The 26,963-nt window shown below is 39.2% G+C and overlaps 1 pseudogene; it reads right to left on the bottom strand.

The window, feature by feature from the left end:
- Window positions 1–1,320: 1,320 nt before the first annotated feature.
- The window catches only part of LOC145823630 (receptor kinase-like protein Xa21 pseudogene), a 68,657-nt pseudogene continuing 43,014 nt past the window's right edge, over window positions 1,321–26,963 (bottom strand).

The raw sequence follows: 26,963 nt of genomic DNA, 5'->3' as shown, positions 1-26,963 counted from the left end.
ATTCAAACATTACCGAAATAAAGGCGACATCAACAATAATAATGATATACTTAAATTGTAACAATTTTATTCCTTTGAGTAAGTTCATGAAAATGCAACAATCAAGGTTTTGTCTGTCCAGGCCGGTTCCTCTCAAGCCGATGTAAAGCTACAACGGCCACACAAAATTTTGGCATTAGCTATGAATTTCCCAAGCATCCATAAGATCAACAAAACAACAACCAATCATTCAACAACAAGATTTATATACAATATAAGGGCCTCATTTCCTCTGGTTTCATCGACAACAACAACATTTATTTTATTCGTCCCATTCAAGCAAAGCTAGCAACAACACTCACATGGATTACATGTTCTTCCTCAACATCAATAACTCGTACAAGATTCAAGTGGGTCATTCTCTCTTAGATTACAGTATTCAATATTAAAGACCCAGTTTATACAAAACTCTTACTCTAAACAAACAGAGTAAGTTGAGTAACAAATTTCAGGCCCAAGATCTCAAACATCTTTTATTTGGATATTATATTTCTCAGTCATACCAATTTCAAGAATATCTTTTCCAAGTCAAGATTCATAGCCCAAAATTTCTTACAAAAAAAAAAAAGATTCATCAAGAGTGGTGGTTATCTCAAGATCAGGAGGTCAAATTTCAGTCCAAAAACTCATATATATATTTTCCCACAGTCAGGGTAGCAAAACCCAAATTGTTTACATGTCCAAGTGCATAAACTTAAAAGCCATCAAAAATGGAGAGTCAACCTTCAAGGGTTCTGGAAATTTGTTCGCAAAACCTGTAAGAAGCCAAAGAAAGAGGGTTTCAAGAATATACTCACAAATCCAAAGCAATGAAGAGAATGAAGTTTGTGAAATCAAGACCAAGATCTGGGGGTTCGGAACTCCAAAGAGTGTTGATAAGCTGAGATGGAGGACCGGTGATGAGCTAAATGGCGTCGGGCAAGACAACGCATGTCGCGTTGAACGGGCAACATGCGTAGTCGGCGTTGGACAATCCGAAGCCGAAGGCAGCAGTGGTGTCGCAGAGGAGTTGGCAACCACACATGTCACATTGAATGGGCAACGGTGTGGTTGGCTCTGGGCAGTCAAGGCCAAAAGCAAAGTTGCAGCAATGGTGATGTCTCAAGAGCAGGATGAAAAGATGTGCAGGCCACGCAAGCTGGGCAGTCGTGCATGCAATGCAGGGTCGGGGCTGCTCTCGCAAGGGCCGTCGGAGTGTTGCACAACGCCAGGAAGGTTGGACGGCACTGCTCAGTCGCGTCTAGACCAGTGGTGGTGCTATTTGGGGGAGCAAAACTGAAATCAGACGCACCCAAAGCTCAGAGTGGATGCATCGTTGGGCCGAGGTGAAGTATTGACGACGGCGGGGCCTGTAGCTGCGGCGATGAACAACGTGCAACCTGAAAAAAAATTTGGTAGTGCAGTAAGGAAAATGAAGCACAGAACAAAAAAGAAAAAGATGTCATAAATACAAGCAACTGGGTCGGCCTCTGTTATTATAGAAACAGAGCTTTCTTGAAGATGAAGAAGCAGGGTCTCTCTTTTTAGAGAGAGGAAGTGTGCTGCCGAATAGGTCTTGCCTAAAAGAGAATTAAGGTTTTTGTCCTTATCTCCAAAAAGAAAAAAATATATATATAAAAAGAAAAGGCAAAGGTTTGATTCTGATGATGACCCTCAAAAGTGCCAAGGCTAAGGCTATATATATATAAAATAAGCCTACGAATATTCTGGAGCATTTTTCGGATTTGAAATTGTATAAGTTTGTTGGAGAAAAGGTCAAGGCAAGTTTGATTAAAAAAGAAGTAGGCATTATACATTAAAAAAAAAAAAAAATGATGGTGGGTGTGCTTTATTTTTGCTTGGAGTGAAAAATATATATATTTTTTTGAGATGTTCTATATAAAAAAAAAAAGTTATTTATTTATTTATTTAATATTACTTGCCAATCTTATTCATAAGTTGTGGTGAGTCATCAATTTTTATTCAAAAAGCCACATCAAGACAAAATATTCCCGAGAGAATGAAGTGCATCATGGCTGCAGTCCGAGAAAACTATAATTTCTCATACACGCAAGGGGAAAATGAAAGAGGAGCTAATTTGAGTTCACTAAATTAATTAGGCCCAATAGTCCAAGGTTGGTGGGCCCGAATTTATCTCAAGTCCAAGATTGGTGGGCCCAGATTTATCGCCATCAAATGTGCCGAATCGCCCTAAGCCTCGAAAAGGTTCGAATCCACGAACTTAGAGACTTACTCGGGCTCGAACTCGAAAGGGTTCGGATCCACGAACCTAGAGATCCGAAGCACTTGGCTTCGAACGGATTCAGACTCAATCTAGAAGCCGCTCCGTTAATGAGTCCTACAACACATGTGGGCTCGGAGCTTTCCGGGATCTACGCACTAAAACCATGTGCGTAATGAAGGCCAAACAAAGGACCCGATCCCGAAGACGGTGAGTGGAGATAAATTCACTCTTCGGTTAAACTAAGTTATATACTCGGGTCGAGGTGGCACGATCTAGGGGGTCCCTGAGACTCGGCAATATTTGCGGCAGGGCGTTCTCTTGAACTACCCCTGACCCTTATGCGGCAGGACGTCCTCTGGGACTATCCCTGACCCTTTGGGATGATTAGGGATCATTGGTTAGGTGTGGCTAAGAAGAAGGGTTCGCCGAGGGTTGATCTCCTCTTCGGGGTTTTCCTCATCCTCGGAGAGGTCACCTACTCGGACAAGGTGGTTAGAGAGAATATTCCCCATGTGCCTTGCACATAGGCTCCATCCTACATCATGAGGTGCCTATAAATAGCACCCACCCATAGCTTTACAAGGGATGGATTTTGGAGATTTAACTCTTGGGAAAGAACTGATTTCCCTTCTCCATTATCAACCTTGAGAGTGAAAGTGGGAGATCCATGGGAGAGCCTTGCCATTATTCTCTCTTTAGCCACTTTGCCTTCTTCTTCGCCCAATCTCTTATCTCCATCATCTCCTTTCTTTGTGTTCTTAGTTGAGACTATTAAAGAATCTAAGCCTCTCATCATCTTCTAGAGAATTCGAATTCTTCTATTCAAGGATCTTCGAAGATCTTCGAATTTTCCAACAACATTCTTGAACCCTCTCATACACCTACAAATAAAAAATCCTACAAAAAAACCCACTTCCTAAACACCCATATAATTAAATAAATTGCCCGTAGGCTTACATCATTTAATCCAAGAGGGAGGGTTTAACCCTTTTTACATCAATGGCATTCCGCCCACAAATAAAAGGCCACGTGGCCAACAAATAAGGAAGATCTTTGACCTTGAAGCACTTCTCTATATTCACCTGAAAAAGATTAGAAACGTGGGATGAACATAAAGTCCAGTAGGGATCTCAACATGATCCTCAACAATAATGACTTACAATAGCTATGATCATGAATGCTAGTCTCATACCATATAAATAATGTGACATTTTGTAACCAACATATACTTACATAAGTATTTTTTTAAAACTCATCCAGTTTATTCAACAACGCCAAGGTTCGCTTTTACCTCTCATTTTCCATTTTAACAATTATCACACAACAATTGCATTTACCATTTTAACAACACACACGTATTATCCGTTTTTATTTTCTTTGAAAACAAGTTCACAAAACCCGATTTCTTCACATTATTTACAACCCAATACATAACCAAGGTCTGTCTCCGCGCGCTCATCACATTCTCAATCTTAAACTCAAAATTTAACGAGATACATTCAAAAAAATAATTTATGGTAGGAAACTCCCTCAACCACTCTCTAGCACGTCCAAATATACATGAACACATCTACTCAACATATAAGACAATTCAACCTTACTGAATCATAATCATCATAACACATGACACACACAATCAAATTGAGACAAAAATGATAAATAATCTCTGCTCTACCTTCTTGAAGCATGGTAAGCCAATGATACATCTTTCTACAATGAAATGCCAATTTACCAGACACCAGTTGGAAGGGAATGGCACCTCTGCCAATTCTCCAGGTGCTAGCTGGAAGGTAATGGTACCTCTCATTCTCAGCGCATTACACATTTTCCAACCACCACATTATACAATAATCATGGAACACTCGAGTGTACTACAGACACATACCCATTTCAGCATTCACAATGCCATCCACCACCGATGACGAAGGACAAAACCTCTAAGCAATATGTATTAAATGCACGAAATACAATCATCCAATTCTTATAAGGCATTAGATCCAACAACAACAATGATGTTCCAAGGTTTTCAACTTTTACCAAGGTTCTTTCTTAATTTGCAAAAGGGTTGCAATCCCCTTTATCTTTTCGAGTCAATTTCCAATTTGCAGTACACCAATTGTATATGTACATGCATTTAAAATAAATGAAACTCCTTTCCTCCATTTAATCCAAAAACTCAACCCGCAGACAACAAAGTCATAACCTGCTCAGTTTCAACTCAACAAGGGTATTACCCAAAATTCCTAATCTCATGGTTAAATCCCCTTTTTAACAATTAACACATTATCAGTTCGTTATATTTAACTATAATCAACCCAACACAAAGTTAATGCTACAATCATAAGACCCAATTCAATCTCAAACCAATTACCAAATCATTAATCAATTTCCTTAATTCATAACATGATTGACTCACAATTTCAACCATTTTCACCTATTAAGCATTATTACAAAAAACAATTCGGGTTTTGCGTCTCTCTACCCATAGCATGTTAAACCACTCCCCAAATTAACCCAACAACAATTTACTTCCCAAATCTCAACCTTAACATCAAACCTCAGATCCCCTATCATGATTTTCAAAGAAAAAATCCATAACAACATGGTTTTTATGCAATAAAAACATACCACATGTCTATCTATAAAAGAGGGATTGAAAAAGACCAAAGAAATCCCCACCTCAAAGAGAGAAGAGGAGAAAAGCCCAAAAATCAACTTCGCCGAAATTCGATCTCCATCGGTCAAAACGAAGCCCTCAGTATGGTCATCATTTTGGTGTAAGGGACTAGCACGAAAATCTGAATGGATTTCTTAAGATCAAAAGAAAATACAATGTTTTGAGGGTTTGGGTAGAGAGAGATGAGAGAAAAAGAGAGAAACATTATAAAGAGAGACATATAATCTGAAATGAGAGGAAATGGAGCAAAAGAACAATATATAGCTGAAATGCACAAAAAATGAGACAAAACGCCTGGCCTCACGTGCGGCGCCTTCTCCCCGCACGTGCGGAGCGTCCTCCCGTACGTACGGTCTCCTTCGCACCTCCACTTCCACACCTACCTTTTATGCAGTGCGCACACAGCCCTCTTCGTTGCTTCCCACACGTGCGGCCTGATCTCCCGTAAGTGCGGCCCCTCTACCGCACGTGCGGAACCTTCCAGACTGGAAAAACCTCGGCTTGTCCCCCGACATTCTGGAGTTGACCTCGCACCCTCCGGAACAAGTGAAAACTCAGAAATGAAACAATGCAACTGAAAATATTTAGAGAAAGAATTTCCAACAACAACTTACCCAACATAACTCAAAAAGAAACGAGATGGCTTTCGAACCGGTCATCACAACCTCCCCACCTTAGGAAATTCCGTCCCCGAAATTAAACAAACACCAGAATAAGGTCAACACCTCATGAAGAAAACACGACACCAAGGAAGACCTCTCAACCTACCTGTAGACACCCCATTTTTGACCGTCCTCAAGACTTGGACGTCACCGTTGGAACACTCGGTGATTATCCATGTTTGTGTTCGTTTGGAGTTCCCGGAGGTCTTGGCTCGCGCGCCTTGCCTCAGGATCTCCGAACTTGACTATTTAGTGTCTAGTTTCACACCAAACACTTGTGTTTTGACTTTGAGAGGCAGGGTAGGGCTTGTAGACCATCCCCACCCACCACCGGCAGTGGCTAGAGGCCACCGGCTGGTTTTTGCTGCCACCGGCAATATACGGCCGGCACTATTTGTTGCCGGTCAGCACTTTTTAGTGCCGGCCGACACTCTTTTTGGCCAAGATGGCATTTTTGGCCGGCCGATTACTGTGCATCTTCTTTTGCAGATATTTTAAGACAGCTGTCTTGCTTTTGCTCCCCTCCATACACGTGTATGGAGGGATCTCCCCCTTATGAAGCTTGTCTTGTAAGCTTTACAAGACAAGAAGTGCCATATAGAGAGAGATTGGTCTCTTGGCTTTTGAGGTTAGAGACTTAATATATTTTGAGAGCTTAGACAGCCATTGTTAGGGTTTGATTTCTAGGGTTAGGTTTAGATATACATTCTATCTCTCTTTTCCTCTCTTTTGTGCTCTTGTGTGTGTTTTAGTCCATACTATTGCACACAAGTACCTAGTGTTTCACCTTCCTCTTGGAGCTGAGGTTCTAAGGGACTGATTTTGAGGTTTTGAAGCTGATTTCAAGCCAAAGAGGGCCATTGGAGCATCTTTGTTGAAGAAGTCTTCAAGGGTAAGAATCTCACCCCTTTTTACCCCTTTTTTGCATTGTATTTCTACCTATCTTAAATTCGTTTTTGAGCTTAGTGTATAATACAAAAAAGTTCTGTTTTTAAACCCTCTTGGTTGTTTGTTAAGAGTGTTTTGTGGTTTGGGTAAGCTTGAGTACCCTTAGGCCTTGAAAGGCCTCATTTTGTGCCCTTTTGTGTGAACTCCGGGATTTTGGTGTTGGGGTCTCTTCACCACTGAAATCTTGAGGGATTTCAGTGGTGAAGATGATGCCTTGAAGTCCCAAGAAGGAGAGGGCCACCCCCTCTCCTTGTTGTCCTTGAAAAGGGCATGTTTTGGCCTCTTGAGAGAGCATTATGTTTGAGGGTGTATTGACCATGACTTGGATGCTTTTTATGCTTAATATGTCATGTTATGCCTCTGTTTTTACTTGGTTTTGGTACTCCATGCATGCTTAGCATAGTTTCCATGTAATGCCTTGTTATGCCTTAACATGTCTTAGGTTGTGTGCCTTTGTTTCTAGCATGTTTTAGGCTTACATTTGTGAAGATTTTGTGCTTATCTTGACATGTTTTAGGTCTGTCCATAAGTGTTTGGGTTGATTTTGGCATGCTTGGTATAGCTCCTTTGTATTTGGGCTTGTTGGCCTTGAGCATATGAATGTATAGCATGACATCTTTACACTGATTTGATGATTTGGGGTCACCCTATATGTCATTTCAGTCCTATTTGCATGCATATATGTTTACCTTGGATGCATCTTTAATGCCTCATAAGCTTGTGTAGCAATGCTCCATGTTTTGGTGTTTATGCATGCCTTTGTTTTTCGAGTCATTTGGATGCCATCTAAGTGGTCCTTAGGCCTTGTATTAATGTCCCAAAACTCTGTTTTTGGTCAATGAGTTCATGCCATGTTTGGTCTTGCTAAGTGTAGTTCAATGCTCCTTTGGTTTGCTTTGAACACTTGGACTATTTGTTGCATGTTTGGCTTGATTTGTTGCTTGGTTTGGCACCATCCTAACATGCATTTTCAGAACTTATGTTGCATATTAATTGCCCATGCTATCCCCCTTTCAAATGTGTTTGAGGGTTGTTCAATTTGTGCTTAAGTGTTGGCCTTCAATTAGGTGCATGTGTGCATGTATTTGGTTCCTCATTATAGCACTTTGGCCACTGTTTTGGGCCTATTTAGAGCTGCCTAATTCATGTATAAGTCCATCTTTGCATCCATTTGCATGCCCCCATGTTTGCTTGTATGCTTGCATAAGTTAGTTGCCATGCCATGTTGCATCCTTAGCTTGCATACTTAGGTTGCATTGCATCTTGCATGCATGCCTTGTTCCTTGACTTGATGATAGGAATTGGGCCTTGTTTGGTTTGATTTGGTTTGAATGCATTTGAAATCAAAGTTGCATACTTGGTTCTTTGGGCCATCATGCATGGAAATGCGTGATTGATGGTCCGAGAATCGAGGCACATGCCCTTTAAGTCATTATCATGATAAGGGACATGGTTGGTGCATATATGCCTTGAATTGTGCTGCCATGCTTTGCCTTGCCCTCTGTTGCTGTCATTTGCAGATTCTGCAGGAACACTCTGCCGACCGGCAACAATTTCTCTGCCGACAGCTTCATTTTGTGCCGATGGCCACACACCACTGCCGGTGGTAATTCCACTCAGCCGGTGGCACTCCCCAGTGTCCAGGGACGCAGTCCTGAGGTTTTGACAGCCTCCAGAGGAGTGAAGGAAGGAAAACAGAGGCAGCCTATGCATGGTGGCGCGTTTCCCGAGGCATTTTCCCTGTTTTCTTAGTTTTAGTTAATTTGCTTAGTTGATTAGGCAATTTGTAATTGTTAATTAGCTTGCGTAGTTAATGAATTTGTAATATTTATTTGGTCCCTCCGAGTGAGGGTAAATATGTAATAAGTGTGCGTGAGTGTGTGTATGTCTTCCAACCTCACGTCTTTCTTCCCTTTTATTTATCTGCTTATTATGGTAGATTAGGGCACATTTAATTTAGCATATCTTATGCTATGCATGTGTGCATCCATGCATTTGTATTTCATGCATTATGCTCGGTATATCTCGCTAATTGCATCTGTAATTCAATTCAAAAATTGAATATGTGATAGTTGATCGCATTTCATATGCCATGCTTAGGTTAGCCGAGCCTATCTAATTGCATCCTGCATGTGATGCATTAGCCATTTTTAACATGAACTAGGACATGCATGTTTGCTAACTAGTTTACTGTTTTGGCACGTAGTACGATGCAAGTATTTATGCTTAGCACCTCGCATGTGTGTGAATGTTAACATGACAGTATGCTTGCCATGCGGCTAAATGCTTATGTGTTAAACTGTTTGAATGCCTGTGGGTGAAGGTTGGATTGTTTGAGTTGGAAAAACTCATTGAAATCCGTGTTTTAGCCTACTTGCGAGTAGCAAAATCCAAAGTATTTCCAAAGCAAACGGATATGCAATGTTTATTCCCAAATTAGGCAATCTAGTCTATACTTGTTTGCTGCACGCATAACATAGTAATTCTAGGCTAATAACCGGAATAAGAACACATAAACGTTTTCAAAACAGAATATCAGGGTTAGTAGAGGCCGGTCTTCGGACCGGGCGAAAGGGGGTGCTCATAGCTGACCTTCCCCGATCGTACCCAAGCTCCCGAGCCGAGACAACTCCGGTGATGACGGACATGTGGCCTTCGGCACCGAGTCAGGGCTTCCTAAATTTCCCCATTTTAAAAATATTTAGGTGGCGACTCTGTATCTGGCAAAGCAGTCCATGTTTGGCACTACTTTTTCAAAAATCTATTTCTCAAAACGATTTGCCAGATTTGGACTCTTTGGTTCAGATTAAGAACCGCGACAACAAAAATCACGAGTCCGAACTGTAGTAGCATGAGGCCCACGCGGGCGCGTCTACACTACCAAGGAACATAACACAACTCCCGACTACAATCAAACTTTGAATACCATCATCCTGACTCTGGTTCGACCTCTCGAAGCTCCAAGGATACTTGACTTACCAAGAACACAATGAAGAGATTCACAGACGTCTCCTTGACCCATACCACTCACTGGGCCTATGCGACAAGAACAACAACAACCATAGCAACAATGCGCACACCCAGGGAATCCACCACCACATGCCTAAACATTCCCGAACGCTTAACACCCCAACATGGAGGAAAATAAAGTTTTACTACAAGATTTGTACTCAAAAGGAAAGGATTACAACAAAACCCAACCCAAGACAAGACTCCGGCCTAACAAGCTCTTACAACATCCAATCGATCCACATAACCGAACATACAAATCCAAGATTTAGCAATACAAATAAAGTGGTTATACCATCCCAACCATAAGGGTATAATAACTAACAACTCAACCCCTTAAAAATAATTCATCATGTTCTCAACTCTTGGTAAAAAGCCTTTCTTTGCAAATAAAACATTTTCTTAGAGGTGCTTAAAACTCACACCGGTTATAAGTCAAAAATACATTTTCTGCCTTTCAAGCAAGACCCAAATTTTATTCATTTCCAATTCCATTCCAATGTAATCAACCGGTGAGTCTCTACCGTCACCCTATAATGCTCCATCACTCACATGGTGATGCCACAACCAATATCAACATAACATTTTCACAATAATAATTAACAGAGATAACAATTGTGCCATCAACACAAAATACCGCTATCATGCAACTACATTCGGTCAAGATCATTATTATTACTATGCAATTTATCACCCACACAAGGTAACAAAACGGGCACATAAACTAGTTACAATGAGGATTGTTCATAACATCTAGAATGAAAACTCTTTTTTCTCATTTATACCTTTTCTCAAAAATTTGCTTAAATTCATACCGTTTTCCAACAAAAGATTCATGTCATAGACTTCAAGTAAAACTAATTTATTTTGTAAATATTTTCCCAAAACAAACTTTAAAATCTCACCCCAAGGGTTTTAGTTGAAATAGAAATGCTGTGAAAGTTTTCAAAAACTGACAATCACCTTCCAATTTACCTCCTCAACAAATAACCGGTGAATCCTGACCATCACCCAATCACATCCTTTACACTTATAGTGACTTCAAAATGTGACGATTATATTTCCACAACAGCAACAATTAGAATAGACACAATGCTGAAATAGACATTTACTACACGCATGACTTTCCAACTCCGAAAGTTTCACACCAATACAAACACTAACCCAAGTGACCATCGATACACGAAGGCTTACAAATGTTCTCAACCAAAAAGCTAACCCTTTACCCCGACTCATGGGCTTCAAGATTTTCACACGGGAAGTGCACATCCATAACCACATGCACATAAGCAAAGCTCAACGCCCCCAAACACAACCCTTGGTACTACATTGCCTTATAGCCCAATCCACACTAGATTTCCAAAATTCCAACCTCACACTTTCTCTAACCATTCTAAAGTGACTATTTGTCACCCACCTTGATACCGTTCAACTTAACTAGTCACCCAAGAACTTTCACCCCCGACACTCAAACATCTACATTCCGCTCCCGTTCCGTTTACCTAGAGACAGGTTTCCAAACACCGTTCCACATACTTTTAGAGGCTTCTCGGCTTCCCCAAACAAACTACTCCACTATTGTGTCCATAGGAATTCTACTCTCAAACCTAGGTAAAAAACACGTCCTTATATATCAACACAAGACCGAATAGGTCAAAGGCGATTCACACGATCCCGATCACACAAGACGATTCTTACCAATGATATATTCATTACCTAAGAACACAAACCATTCATCACTCTAGTAATATTTCAAGCATCTACCCATGAAATTCTTTTCCCACTCAAAGCTCTACCCAAGATCTAATAACGTCTCCAACTCATAACTGACCATGGCACAACACTGCCCCTATTCGCGGTCGATAAGACCACAATGAACTCACAAATCAATAACTCAAGACACTAAACGACACACACTAGTGCCATCCTCACTATGCCAAGATATGGATCCCACTCTTCTTTAAACTTAACACAATAAAAGCTTTAAAATTTTGGCCCTCATCAGAACGCTACGCTAGTCACAAAATTTTTGCAAACTTCTCATTTTCCACCTACAATTTCCAAACTAAACAAGATTCAAAGGCCATCACTTGACCATCACAAAATTCAACACCTGATACACAATAATACTAGGATTATCAATACCCTTAACAACTTTTCATCACACATATAAAAGAGAGTTCAAGACTCATTACATGCCCAACACATAAGGGTAAATGAACAATAATGCATATACATATACAACACACAACTACAGTGCGTTGACATCCTACAACACACCGATCAATAACAAAAGCTTCACAATTTATAACATCGATCTCTAAAACAAAAGTCCCTCTCAAGGGTGATACTACTGCACTGGTTGAAAAGTCGACCCTTGCGAAGCTCTCGAAGCCTGGCCTTTTTGGGTCTGGTACCAATATCGTCCCCGACTGGACTGATGGGACAGACTCTGACTAGATTCTGAAACACCCGAAGAATTCACACGCAAAGGGCAATAACATCTAACATGGCCCTGCTGACCACATTAAAACAAACAACAGTCTCCCAACTCTGAACCTAATTTGTAGCCCAGACCTCACCGGATCCCCGAGCGAATGAGCTCGAAACCCCCGATGAAGACAAGGACTGAGTCTGGGAGTGAGCATGCGCTCGCCTCCAACTCTTACTAAGCCTAGAGTGCTTATGAACCATAGGAGTTACCGAAGTGACCTCCTCCCTAACCCGACCAACACTGCTAACCATGGCCTCCATATGGATTGCCACCTTAACTAAAGCAAAATAATTCTTCCTCATGGATCCAACCACCTTCTCTCGGATATCATCACGTAACCGCCTCTCAAACTCATAACAACGGCGCTCCTCTGTTGCCACCAACGTTGGAGCAAACCTCGACAAACTAGTGAACCTCATCTCAAACTGAGCCAAATTAGTAGCATCCTGGCGCAACTCAACAATCTATTCCCTCAACCTTTCCTGAGTAGAAGAAACGAAATATTTGGCCAAGAAGGCCTCGGTAAACGCAAACCACGTGGCACCTACAGTGCCCTTCGTATACTTTCACCAATAATTAGCATCTCCCTTCAATTGGAAGGTTGCCAGAAAAATCCTCATCCCCTCGTCCTCGACTCTGAGCATATCTAGAGTCTTGGTAATATGTTCCAACCAACTCTCCGCCTCCAACGGTTTTGCCTCCCCCAAAAACTCCGGTGGATTGGAGCGAAGAAACTCTTTAGTAAGCTTGAGGGTACGTCCGTTGTCCCTCTCATTACAAGCTAGAGCGTCATGCACCGCTCTCACAACCTCGCGTGCAACTTTCTCGCCGACAACCGATGCTGTAACGACAGGTGCTAAGGGAACCGCCATGCCCCTACCGACACCACTACTACTCATCTGTCCTCTATTCCCTTGTGTAGAAATCCTATAAAACCCCAAAACAAAATCAAACTTAGTGCACATCGCAATAGCCTCTTCGAGGCACACACACTCACCACCACTAAGCTACAAAACACACTTAACCTCCAAAACATACAATTCCCAATGCATATAAACAATTTAACCATCTAAACACATAATCAAATCAAGTCTACAAGGATAGCCACTCATTCCGAAACTGTAAAAGAATTCCTATTAGAAACCACATTGATCAAGCGTGTTTCCAATAGGACCTCAAAGCAAGTTCACCTACCACAAGTACAATCCAAGAAACTTAATCCCATGCTCACACAAATGCAACATATATGTCCAAACATCTATTCTAACTATATGCAACGTCCTCACCAAGCATAGCAAACCCTTTGTGTTAAAAACCACTTCCTACGAGCCCAAAGTATTCATACGCAGCTCGCTCTAATACTAAGTTGTCACGCCCCACTTTTTATTTACTCGGATTCCATTACTAAAACCATTTTTATAAATTCAATTTCAGAGATAGCATACAGCAACTCGTTACATTTACAAGGAATACATAAATAATAATTCTCTCATTCGAATATAAAATGAATGCAACATGAATGTATAATTAAGTAAATTGCCCGTAGGCTTACATTATTTAATCCAAGATGGAGGGTTTAACCCTTTTTACATCAATGGCATTCCGCCCACAAATAAAAGGCCCCGTGGCCAACAAATAAGGAAGATCCTTGACCTTGAAGCACTTCTCTATATTCACCAAAAAAAGATTAGCAACGTGGGATGAACATAAAGTCCAGTAGGGATCTCAACATGATCCTCAACAATAACGACTTACAGATAGCTATGATCATGAATGCTAGTCTCATACCATATAAATAATGTGACATTTTGTAACCAAAGTATACTTACATAAGTATTTTTCTAAAAAAAATCCAGTTTATTCAACAACACCAAGGTTCGTTTTTACCTCTCATTTTCCATTTTAACAATTATCACACAACAATCGCATTTACCATGTTAACAAAGCACATGTATTATCTGTTTTTATTTTCTTTGAAAACAAGTTCACAAAACCCGATTTCTTCACATTATTTATAACCCAATGCATAACCAAGGTCTGTCTCCGCGCGCTCATCACATTCTCAATCTTAAACTCAAAATTTAACGAGATACCTTCAATAAAATAATTTATGGTAGGAAACTTCCTCAACCACTCTCTAGCACGTCTAAATATACATGAACACATCTACTCAACATATAAGACAATTCAACCTTACTGAATCATAATCATCATAACACATGACACATAGTCAAATTGAGACAAAAATGATAAATAATCTCTACTCTACCTGCCTGAAGCATGGTAAGCCAATGATACATCTTTCTATAATGAAATGCCAATTTACCAGACACCAGCTGGAAGGGAATGGTACTTTTACCGATTCTCCAGGCACTAGCTGGAAGGTAATGGTACCTCTCATTCTCAGTGCATTACACATTTTCCAACCATCACATTATACAACAATCATGGAATACTCGAGTGTACTACAAGCACATACCCATTTCAACATTCACAATGTCATCCTCCACCGATGACCAAGAACAAAACCTCTAAGCAATATGTATTAAATGCACGAAATACAATAGGCATTAGGTCCAACAACAACAATGATGTTCCAAGGTTTTCAACTTCTACCAAGGTTCTTTCTTAATTTGCAAAAGGGTTACAATCACTTCTATCTTTCCGAGTCAATTTCCAATTCGCAATACACCAATTATATATATATATATATACATGCAATTAAAATAAATTAGACTCCTTTCCTCCATTTAATCCAAAAACTCAACTTGCGGACAACAAAGTCATAACTCGCTCAGTTTCAACTCAACAAGGGTATTACCCAAAATTCCTAATCTCATGGTTAAATCCCCTTTTTAACAATTAACACATTATCAATTCGTTATATTTAACTATAATCAACCCAACACAAAGTTAATGCTAGAATCATAAGACCCAATTCAATCTCAAATCAATTACCAAATCGTTAATCAATTTCCTTAATTCATAACATGATTGACTCACAATTTCAACCATTTTCACCTATTAAGCATTATTACAAAAAAAAAAAAAAAAACAATTACGGTTTTGCTTCTCCCTACCCATAACATGTTAAAGCACTTCCCAAATTAACCCAACAACAATTTACTTCCCAAATCTCAACCTTAACATCAAACCTTAGATCCTCTATCATGATTTTCAAAGAAAAAATCCATAACAACATGGTTTTTATGCAATAAAAACATACCACATGTCTATCTAGAAAAAAGGTATTGAAAAAGACCATAGAAATCCCTACCTCAAAGGGAGGAGAGGAGAAAAGCCCAAAAATCAACTTCGTTGAAATTCGATCTCCACCGGTCAAAACGAGCCCTCGATATGCTCATCATTTTGGTGTAAGGGACTAGCACCAAAATCTCAATGGATTTCTTGATATCAAAAGAAAATACAATGTTTTGAGCGTTTGGGTAGAGAGAGATAAGAGAAAAAGAGAGAAACATTGTAGAGAGAGATAATTTGAAATGAGAGAAAAAGGAGCAAAAGAGCAATACATAGCTGAAATGCACAAAAAACGAGAAAAAACACGCACCTTGCAGCACGTACGGTGCCTTCCCCCGCACATGCGGCTCTTACCCCCGCACGTGCGGTCTCCCCCGCACCTGCCTTTTATGCAGTGTGCACACAGCCCTCTCCCCTACTTCCCGCACGTTCGACCTGATCTCCCGCACGTGCGGCCCAAGGCCCCGCACGTGCAGCTCTAACCTTCCTACCCGAAAAAACCTCGGCTTCTCCCCCGACACTCCAGAGTCGACTTCGCACCCTCCGGAACAAGTGAAAACTCAGAAATGAAACAATGCAACCGAAAATATTTAGAAAAAGAATTTTCAACAACTTATCTAACATAACTCAAAAAGAAACGAGAGGGCTTTCGAACCGGTCATCACAATAACTATACAAAATCAACACTAACAACAAGAAGCACTGTAGCTCTAGGCCAATACACAATCAGACAACTGCCACAGCAACCTATTTGAGAAGAACAACAGCAACAACCACCAGCAACTAGAGGGAGACTTGGCTTAGACACATCAAAACACAAAAGCAGGCACCAGAACTCGGGCTACAGGAAAGAGGACAACCCGTGCACAACCCACAATGGAAAAGCAAAAAAACACCAGCTACAAAGCTAAGACAAAGACAAAGAGCTTGCCCAAATGGAAGCCTAAAAGGGCAATTATGAAAAAGCCATTAAAATCCAATAGCCAAAAGCAAGGAACCAAGTAGAAAATACACCTACTCTAACTAAGGAAGAACACTCCATCCTCTTGTTCAGGAACCACATATTAGGGGATAACAGGACAAAACAAAAAAGGATAACCCCATGCACAACCAGCAATGGGTAAGCAAAGAAATCAGCAAAAAGATAAGAAAAATAAGTCCCTTACACAACCTTCAAGGGTAGGACATCAAAACATCTCTGACCGTAGCAACCAGCAGCAACCGAAAGCAGCAGAAACAGCAAACAACAAAAGCAACAAGCAGCAGCACAGACATAGATGCACGAACCCACCAATGGCAACAAGAGAATCCAGTGTAGACAAACCCTTAAACACCAAAAATAATCAACAAAACCTAAGGCAAAGGTAGAACACAACAAAAACCTGCTTGAGAGAGAACAAGCAAGAAACCAAACACACAACTCAATATATATAGGACTTACGTCACTGAACCCACACACAAGGCCAGGGAAGCAAGAACTCTCATAGGAAAGAAATCAAGCTGCCTCAAAAGCCTACAACCAACACATGAAAAAAAAACGAAAAACAAAAAACAAAAAACAATGCCCAAATAGTATACATTAATGTGTGTTTAGGAGGGGAAAGATTAGGTACACACATAGTCTTTGGCATAGTATACAAAATGATTGTCCCGAGACTCAAACCCATAACCTCAAGCTTATTAGGCCAAGGTTTTGCCATTGAACCAATGGTCACCCCCTCAACAACAAACACTCAAACGAAGAAAAATAGGACTAAGATCACTCAACCCTCAACAATAAAAATCCCCCACATATGTACCAGCTTAACAACCTGCTATATAACAAACGATTAGAAAGTTGGCTTACCATAACTCAACCCAAATATGAAGACTTCACATAACTCAACCCTCAATAGAATCTAAGTAACTAAAGAAGCTAACATATGAAACACACAACACTCAACCCTCAACATCTTTATTAATGTACTAGCATAGCCTGCGTAGCACACAAATGGGGGAAATAAAAATTAAGATATCAAAAGAGCTCACTGTTCATAAACACATTACACAAAATATATAGGGCTTACATCACTCAACCCACACACAAGGTTAGGGAAGCAAAATCTCATAGAAAAGAGATCAAGTGCCCCAAAAGCCTAAAACAAGAACTCAAGAAAAAATATATAGGGCTAAGATCACTTAACCCTTAAAAAAAAAAAAAAAAAAACTCTCTCACATGCAAGCAGTCAAACCTTGTGCAACTGATTTCAACACAGGCATAAAAGCCATGCTAAATCGAGTGGACCGAATCGTTTTCAATGACAAAGGAGATAACTCTCTGTCGTGAATGCGAAATTTCTTCGCTTGCAAACTCTTTGTCAAAGCCAGTAGAGACAAACTCATTTTATGTGTAAATAACAGGGAGAGACATCCCAGCTTTGTATATTTTACCAACTTAAAAAATCTCAACCTTAAAGACAATACAAGACAAAAATTTGGTAATATGAAGGCTTTTACATTATTTTTTTCATGTGACCCTACGATTGAACTTTTCAACCATAACATAGGAAAGATCAATTAATTATCGTGGATCAGAGTCATTCATTCACAATTTAATTTGGTAAATTACAATAAACCTCACAAGTTTGGCATAATTACACTAGCTTCCTTTTTAGTAAGACTAAAGCCTCCAAAAGTAATGCAAATACATTGGTCTTATACAAAAAGTTATATACAATCTTGAAATGGATTTGGAGTTGTGAAAGGACAGATCAAAAAAATTCAATTTAAGTAATAGTTCATAAAATATGTTTCTAACTTTCAATTTCTATTAGACTGCTTGTTTCCAAGGTAATTCTTTTAGTGAATAAACATAATTGCCTAAGTCAAGTTTCCTCATTGAATCTTAGGAGGACATTTTCCCCCCGATTATAGTCATTTGACTTGGCAAAAGGTAGGAGTACTTTGGCAATAAGTGAGAAATCTCAAGTCAAAAACCCATCAAACCTTGTACTTGGACTTGCTAGTATGTGTGCACGCATGCAAGCTAGAATAACCATAGAACACTTGAACAAAAACAAAACCATAATAGACTTTCCATTTGCAAAATTGTAAAAATAAGCATGAACCAAAAAGATTGGAAACATAACGATGAAGTTGAGGTTTGGATTTCTAGAAAATAAACTCGGAACATATAATTTAGGAACGATTCCAAAAAAAGATAACAATGGTGAAAGTAGAAAAATCAAGGCAGGTTTAAGAAAAAAAACATATGATGTCGTTCTTAAAGTACATCAAAATATTCTATCAATCGCCCAAAATTTACAGACACTACAAGTTGATAAAAACACAAAACCACAAGTACTATTCTTAAGAGTGAAACACTTGCCATAAAATTCCACCAACAATTAGCACTTGAATAAAAATCAAAACCAAAATCTCTCTATCTTATATGATCATCTATTTTATATAGTCAATGTTCTATATGTAATTATGTGGCCACTCTGTTCCTTGGGATGACACTTTGGAAATTTTAAAATCTACCCAAAATAGTAAAGGGTGCCGACTATTGTTATTCCCAATTTGGGTAGTGGTGTTTATGATGGGTTCAACAAGAGAAAACAACAAAAATAATGGGGATGGTGTGCGTTTGGTTATGTCAGGGGGTACTGCGACATTCTTATCTCTAGCATCAACATGGAAACACGGGACAATGGAAAACTTAAAAGCACCCATACAAATGTTAAGGCAAATATAAGCTTCGAAAGCCATCTACTAAAAAATAAATAAATTAAAATTAGTCCATTGGAACACTTTCATATGGCAAGCCATGATCAACAACCTTCAATTGATATTGGCAGGTCTAGATCCCATTGTAACGTAAAATAAAATATGAAACATAATGCAATTAGGAGGAAGAATGAACAATTTTAACATTCCATTGATCAATCCAACTTAAGGAATGTAAGGAAAAAAAGCATAGACCAGTTTCAACAATTAGAAATTAATTAAATTTAAACCAAAGAATTATTTCATTAAAGCCCTTCTGAACAAGCAAACGGAGAGGTTACTTGAGTCAGTCCAACAACCTATCGTTCTTACTCAAATCTTCTATAATGCTATGCCATATTCTTCATAACAAAAAATGATAAAGTAAGATGCCTTTCAATATTCTAGAACCTTGAATCCCTCTTACAACATTTTTCTTCAATGGAGTAAAACCAAACGTTTCAGTTCAAGCATATAAACAATAAAATAAAATAAATAAATAACAAACAAACAGGATGGTAGCCTTGCAAAATATGGAGTACTTCAAACCACATTGGTGTTAGTTCAAGCAATGACAATGCAACCACAAGGACCAAATCCAAATAGATTTTTTCAATTTTACTATGATTGACACCTATATGAACATTATCATGTCTAGCATAGTATCACGATAATCAATGACAATGAAACCAATGCAGCTTCCTACAAATGGCAACTAACAACTAAGGATATTACAAATTGCATATGAACGAAACTACTTATATTTCAAAACTCAAACCAAAAATGTAAACAAATACAAAAACACAATTGGGCCATGAAGATCAAAATATAACAACATTTATATTGGGTTATGCAAACCCAACTAAAGTTTTAAATGTAAAATCCAATTTAGCAAAATCCCAAAACAAAAATAAATAAATCCCAAATAAAAAGGTAAACACTACAGAGAATAGTATAAAATCGTTATTAGTCCCTAAAAGTAAAAAATATGGTTCCTAAATACTACATTAATTAATTAATGTTAACCCTACAGACAAAAATAGTATAAAATCATTATCAAGTTTGGCAAAAACCTTAGAGTGCCTCACCAAAAACTAAGTCGTAGTTTCACTAACCCTCATTCAAAATTCTAAGATAATCCGGAGAATGAGAGAAAAAAATAGGATAAAAATGAAAGTGAATGTATTTTTTAGTGGAAGGGAAAGGATTTAAGAAATAACCACCAGACCAGAGATACACATACCTTTAGATTTCAACAGAAGCAGAGCAAATGAGGGAGAGTACCGCCGGAAGGGGAGGGAGGGGCCGACGGAAGGAGACGAACGATTTTTTGTGATCTTCTCATCACCCAACCCAATGATAGAGTCAGAGCAACAAATGAAAGAGATGACAAAGCGAGAGCAAAGGCAAAGGAGATAGAGCATAGAAAGAGACGATAGAGCAGGTTAATCAGTTACTCTGGTTCCTATATTTAACCGTTAAACATTTTAATGGCTAAGATGATATTTGAGTAATCTAACAGTTTAGAATCAACGTGCAAAAACTACCCTAGATGAATAAGAAAACATGAAACCCATAAATCTTAAATCAAAACAATTGTTGAAAATCTACTCACAACCCAAAATCTATATAAATGAATAAGAAAATATGAAACCCATAAATTTTGAAGCTAAGAGAGGGGAAGATAGGTAATAATGGATGATTGTGGAGAAGTTTTACTAAATTGTTTTTAGAGATTGGAACGAAAGAAGTGAGGGATAGGGGTTGTATTTATAGGTGGTGGTGGGTGGGGTTGGAAAGTAGGTTACTACAAAGGAAGAGGAATTTGGATCCAAAATTTTTTGTAAGATGATTATGTTTAAACGGTTGATATTTAATAGTACAAAGTTGAGATTACAATAGTACAAAAGTTTGGGGCACAAAAGTTGAGAGAATTAGAGAGGGTTGTGGAGCCCACCACGGTCCCCGTTTTGATGATTTAAACTATTCACTTTTTAGGACTCGTTAAGTAGAATATTCATGTAAAAAATCAAGATGATCGAATATTAGAAGCTATATGTTTCAATCAAATTTGTATTACAAAAAATGAATGGTTATTCTTGAAATTATATTTGTCGTCCATTATTTTAAAACAAATATGATTCAAACATATAGCTACCGACGTCCAATCATATTTTTTTTTTGCATGAATATTCTACTCAACAAGTCCAAAGTATGTCTCTAAATAGTGAAAAGAAATTTAAATAAGCATAAAAAATCACCATTGTTAACAAAAATAAACAAAATAAACATATTCAAAAGAGAAAACAAAAAAAAAAATATACTTCTAGAGAATCTTATAAATTCCAACAATTATAGAGTGAACAACATGTACTGCGTTAGGTGAAGCATTTTATAGAATATGAAGTATACATATTACATACAGACACACACATAACAAAAAAAAAAATGATTACACCCAAATAAACAAAATACCTTGAATCAAATTCTCAAACAGTGGATTTAGAGAGAAAATGAAAGAGAAAAGGAGCCAAACCACAAACCATTATATTTGCTTTGAGAGAAGTGTGTTCAAAGTGTCTACTATGTGAAGAGGTCATCAGACAAAGTGCTGAGTTGCAAACGCAGTGAAAACTCTAATTAAGTACGAGAACAAAAATAGAAATACCCATTATGAAATTTGGGACCTTACGTAGCGTAATTGAGAAGAAAAAAATTTTTTGAAACTCATTATCAAGTAACCATGGAGATTATAAATTAATTGAGAAAATGTATAGGCACTCTATAACGAAACCATTGAGACTCAATAAAGACAACATATTGTAACACCGATAATCAATGCATATATGGAAAACACTCTAAAGAGATAACTCAGTTAGGTGCATTAGCATTAGCCGCGAAATTCAACAACCCTCAAAACCCTTTAATATTTTTCATAAACCCAAATTAGTATATCAACACCACAAAAATTAAAAAAAATATAAATAATTCATTTAGCAATTGATTGTTGGTTCATAAAAAGCCAAAGAATTTAGTAAAAAGACTTGATCATACATTTAACAATGAAAAATAATCAATAATTAAATGCACACCTAGTAATATCTATCACGTACAAATTAGTATATGCCTTCTCAAGAAACTTGGAGAAAGTGAGTATAACATGTGAGAAAGAAAAGGTTCCATCTAGGAGGTCAATAACCCATTCCAACTATTTCTAGCCTTTAAAAAAAATATGGGATCAAACTCACCAAAATGAAGAATAATTAAAAAGTAATACAAATGAAAGATAAAAGAAAAAAGAAGTTATTTGCAAAAAAATTATGCAAGGTTCCATGAGAATCAACAAAGTTGCATTTTTGTAACATCCGTGACAAGAAACTTCATGTCTTTTGCTGAAGAAAAAACTGGTTGAGTAAAGGGAAAAATTCATACAAATATAGATCAAACTAAAGCTATTAAGCATAACAAATATTTTGTTTCTGGAGATAATTGCATTTTTATTGGGTTATTAATATATTTATTTCATTTTCTAAACTTGTTTAGTAAATCAATTTTCTATTCAAGAATGATATAGCGACCCTGGTTTTGACCTGTCACTTGTGGTGTTCTGGACTCGGGTTTGTATGGTTTGGATGGTGGTTCACATCTTGTTTCCCTTGTCTTCCCCTTAATGTTGGTTATTAGGTTGTAGTTGTGTGTTTGGAACAGGTTGGTTGCTTGTTTTTCCAAAACTTTGTTGCCTAGAAATTTGCCTCTTCGCTCGAGCGAGGCATCTTGCATTCGAGCGAGCTCGAGCGAGCTTTCCTTCACTCGAGTGTGCGTCTGCTCCTCTGTAAAACCTAAAGGGTGGTGTTCTTCATTCGAGCGAGCACTCCTTCGCTCAAACAAGTCCTGTGTTATGTTTCCTCCGCTCGAGCGAGCTTTCCTTCGCTCGAGCGTACTTCTGCGTTGCAAACCTGAAGCTTTGCATTGTTCGCTCGAGCGAGCATACCTTCGCCCGAGCGAGGCGACCTTTTTGTGTCTGGTCACCCGAGCGAGAACTCCTTCGCTCGAGCGAGCCTGGTATACATTAGTTCACAGCAGCACCGTTTTCGCTTCATTTTTTATCTCATTTTCACCCACAAACCCTAAATCTGCAGCTTCTCTCTCTAGAGACCACCTTCTCTCTAAGGTTTCGTCTAAATCCATTGGGTTCTTGATCCTAGTGTCTTGGAGAATAAGGTAGAGGGCTTCAAGAGCTTTGTGTTGATCCAAGAAAGAGTTGGTTTCGTCACCTTTGGAGTTTCGACCTTGCTTGTCCGTTTTCTACACTTGAAGTAGGGATTTTCTACACTCTCATATGGTTTTTAGCTTAGTTATTTGCTATTGTGTATAGATGATGAGATTTGGTTGTGGTTTGGACAAATCTAAGATTTGGGTTATAAGAAAAGAGGGATTTTTTATGTATAAGAGATAAATGATGTATAGGTTTGAATATAAGATCTTGGTGTACCAAAATAATTGATTTTGGGTGGTCGAGTCAATATTGGGAAAAGGGGGATTTTTGCCCTAATTTGATATAATGATTATTTTGTATAAAAAGTTGGAATTAACATTGAATATGTTAAATTGGATGATTATTGATATAAATGGTGATATTAGATATGTATTGTCTCACCTATGGAAGTTTTGAATAAACTATTAAATCCGATATTGAATATATCTTGGAAATAATTATATTGGCCTATCGGTGGAGGATAGTTATGATTGTTGTAGAAATTGTATGAGGATTAGGCGATTTAATGCTAATCTATTGTTAGTGTCATTGAATATGACCATGTTGTAAATACATTGTATATGTATGTTTATTGGGAGGAGAAAGGGGATGTACTCCATATTTGATAATGTCATAAATATATTGTATATGTATGTTTATTGGGAGGAGAAAGGGGATGTACTCCATATATGATTATGTTTATAAATACATGGCATATGTATATATGTTTGAGGAGGAGAAAGGGGATGGACTCCATTTAAAGCAAGTTGGTCGGAGTGTCCTAGGTGAAAGACCCCGAAAATATATATAAATGGGTGCCGGTTCCCTCGGACAAAATATCCGTAAAATGCAAGTTTGAAGTGTTTATGTATATTTTTGCATAACTGAAAAACCATTGAGTTGTAGTCTCATTTTGGTTGTTGAAAGATAATGAATTTAACTCATGAATTGAGTGGTATATATATATATGGACTGGAAATGAATTGGAGGAAAAGGGAATAAGATTTGCCTTAGGGTCATATGAATATGTAGGCCTTGTGGATGCTTCCATATCGGTATTGTTTATATATGTGGTATTTATACCTTTGCTAAACTTCATAAATTGTGTTAGATTATTTCTACTGGACTGTTGGCTCACCCTATACGGGAATATCATTTTCAGGTGCAGATGAGATATTTCCTCCAAGGCAATAGCGTAGATGGACTTTCAGGAAGCAAAAGCTTCTTAATTATGTATTGTTGTGTGTTTGTTGGTATTTGTAAAGCCAAGGGCTCAAGATGTAATGAGCGAGACTCAATTTGTGTAACCAAGCAATGACTTGGAAAGATGTAAGCCTATATGGCATTTAATTGTTTGTTAAACAGTAAACTCTGATGTATGAAAGTATGTTGTAAGCCTATTAGGATGTCTGGGCGTGGATGTGGTGGTGGTAGACGTGGTAGACCTATGAGGCATAAGATGCCGACACCGGATGACATTCCGGCACAAGAGGAAGGAATTGGTCAAGCCAATGTGGCTGAACCAATTGGTCCTCAGGCCATGGGCGCTTTAGCCCGTGAAATGGCCGGAGCATTGAGGGAATTTATGGACATTCTCGAGGCTCAGAATCAAGTCAAGGCCCAAGTAGCTAAGGCAGGGCCATCTTTTCTGAAGATGGAGTTCTTCCGGTCGAATCCGGATGAATTTGTGGGTGATCTTAGAGAGCCATTGAAGGCAGATAAGTGGCTAGAACAGTTAGTGAAGACATTCGAGATGCTTGGCATCGAGGATGATCAGTTGAAAGTGACCTTGGCGTCTTTCTAGTTGAAGGGGGATGCGGGTCAGTGGTGGAAGTATGCGCGTGGGCGAATTGGAGGAACTTGGGAGGCTTTTGTTGAGGCTTTCCAGGATAAATTTCTACCTCCCACGGTTAGGGAGAAGTTGAGAGATCAATTCTCTAAATTGTTGCAGTTGAACACGCCAGTGGCTGAGTTTGAGGCAACCTTTACTAGTCTATTGAGGTTTGTGCCTGAGTTAGTGACGACTGAGGAGCGCCGTTGTTTGGAGTTTGAAAAGAGGTTAAGGACCGGGTTAATGTATAGAGTTGCCGGTTCCATGACTAGAGATTATGGGCGCCTTGTGCAGGCTACAGCCCATCTTGAAACTATTATGCAGGCAAAAGAGGAAAGGATGAGGGGCTCCAGGAGGAGTCAGGGAGCTCAGTCAAGGTCCACTTTTCCAATACCGAGTAGTCTCAGGGAGCTCAGTCAAGGTCCATTTTTCCAATACCGAGTTCAGGTTTTGGGAAAGGTGGGCAGGGAGTTTTTACTTGCTTTAAGTGTGGTCAGTTGGGCCACAAGTCTCCAGCTTGTCCTCAGAGAGGGGGAGGACAGCGAGCAGCATCATCTTCGGCTCGTTTTCAGAGCCAGAGTCAAGGAAGAGGCCAGCCGCTCACTTGTTATCAGTGTGAGTAGGCGGGGCACCTGAAGAGGTTTTGCCCACAGTTAGGTGGTGCACCTAGTGCATCTGGTTTGAGATAGACACAAAGTTACCGGCCAGCACAGTCAGCACAGGCCTCGAGGGCCAATTAGGGAGTCTCTTCGGCTCAGTCTGTGCATCAAGCTTATGCTCTGAGCGGTGAGCAGGTTGAGCAGAGGCCTACTAGATGTATGTTTACAGTTGTAGGGCCAGATCTAGTACATGCTCCTTCTGTAGTGAGAGGTACCTTTTTGTTTTGCAATTCGGTTGCTAATGTGTTGATTGATACGGGTGCATCCCATTCTTTTATTTCATATGTGTTTGCATCAGTTTTCGGTTTGGAGTTGGCACAGTTAGCATCTCCTATTTGTGTGGAGTCACCAATTGGTGGTCAGATTATCTTGAAACAAGGATATCGGGATTGTGACATCGAGGTTGTTGGTCGTCAATTACCTTTTGTATTTATAGCGATCCCGGTTTACCTTTTCTTTACTTGTTATATCCGGACTTGGGTTCCGCAGAGCTGGTTGTTGAGAGTATGTTGTTTGCACCCTTTAATCCTTATATTGAGTCTTGGGTTGTGTTGGGAAGATTTGGAGCAGGTTGGTTGAGCTTAGGAACCAAGTCTAGTTGCCCAGATTTTGGCTTGTCCGCTCGAGCGGGGGTTTGGGCGCTCGAGCGGGGAATACACCCATCCAGTATGTCCTGTGTAGTGTTGGACGCTCGAGCGGGGGATTGGCCGCTCGAGCGGGAGGTTGTGAGTGACGCTCGAGCGGGGAGTTGGGCGCTCGAGCGGGGACCTGTCTGCAAAAACTTCTGGGAGTGTGCATCCGCCGCTCGAGCGGGAGTCTGTGAGTGGCGCTCGAGCGGGGGTTTCCACGCTCGAGCGGGGCAACTGTTATAAAAATCCGAGACCCGACTTTCTGGATCATTTTTCATCTCCCTTTTGATTCTAAAACCCTAGAACCGTCTTCTCCCTCTCCTTACACACCTTCTCTCTTAGGTTTGATCTACTTAGAGTGTATTTCTACCCTAAGTCCTTTTTTAAAAAGATAGAGTGGGTTGAGGGCTTCCGTTTAATTTGAACAATCTTGGGTTTGGTGCACTTTGGTTTTTCGTCATCTTCTCCATTCGAGTTCTTTGCTTCGAGGTAGGGATTTCCTACTCCATATTATAGGTTTTGTCCTAAGTT

Source organism: Camellia sinensis, chromosome 4 (genome assembly GCF_055761805.1).
Source record: "Camellia sinensis isolate YWXY chromosome 4, ASM5576180v1, whole genome shotgun sequence".
NCBI classification, from domain to species: Eukaryota; Viridiplantae; Streptophyta; class Magnoliopsida; order Ericales; family Theaceae; genus Camellia; species Camellia sinensis.
This window is presented reverse-complemented; position numbering and strand designations above follow the sequence as displayed.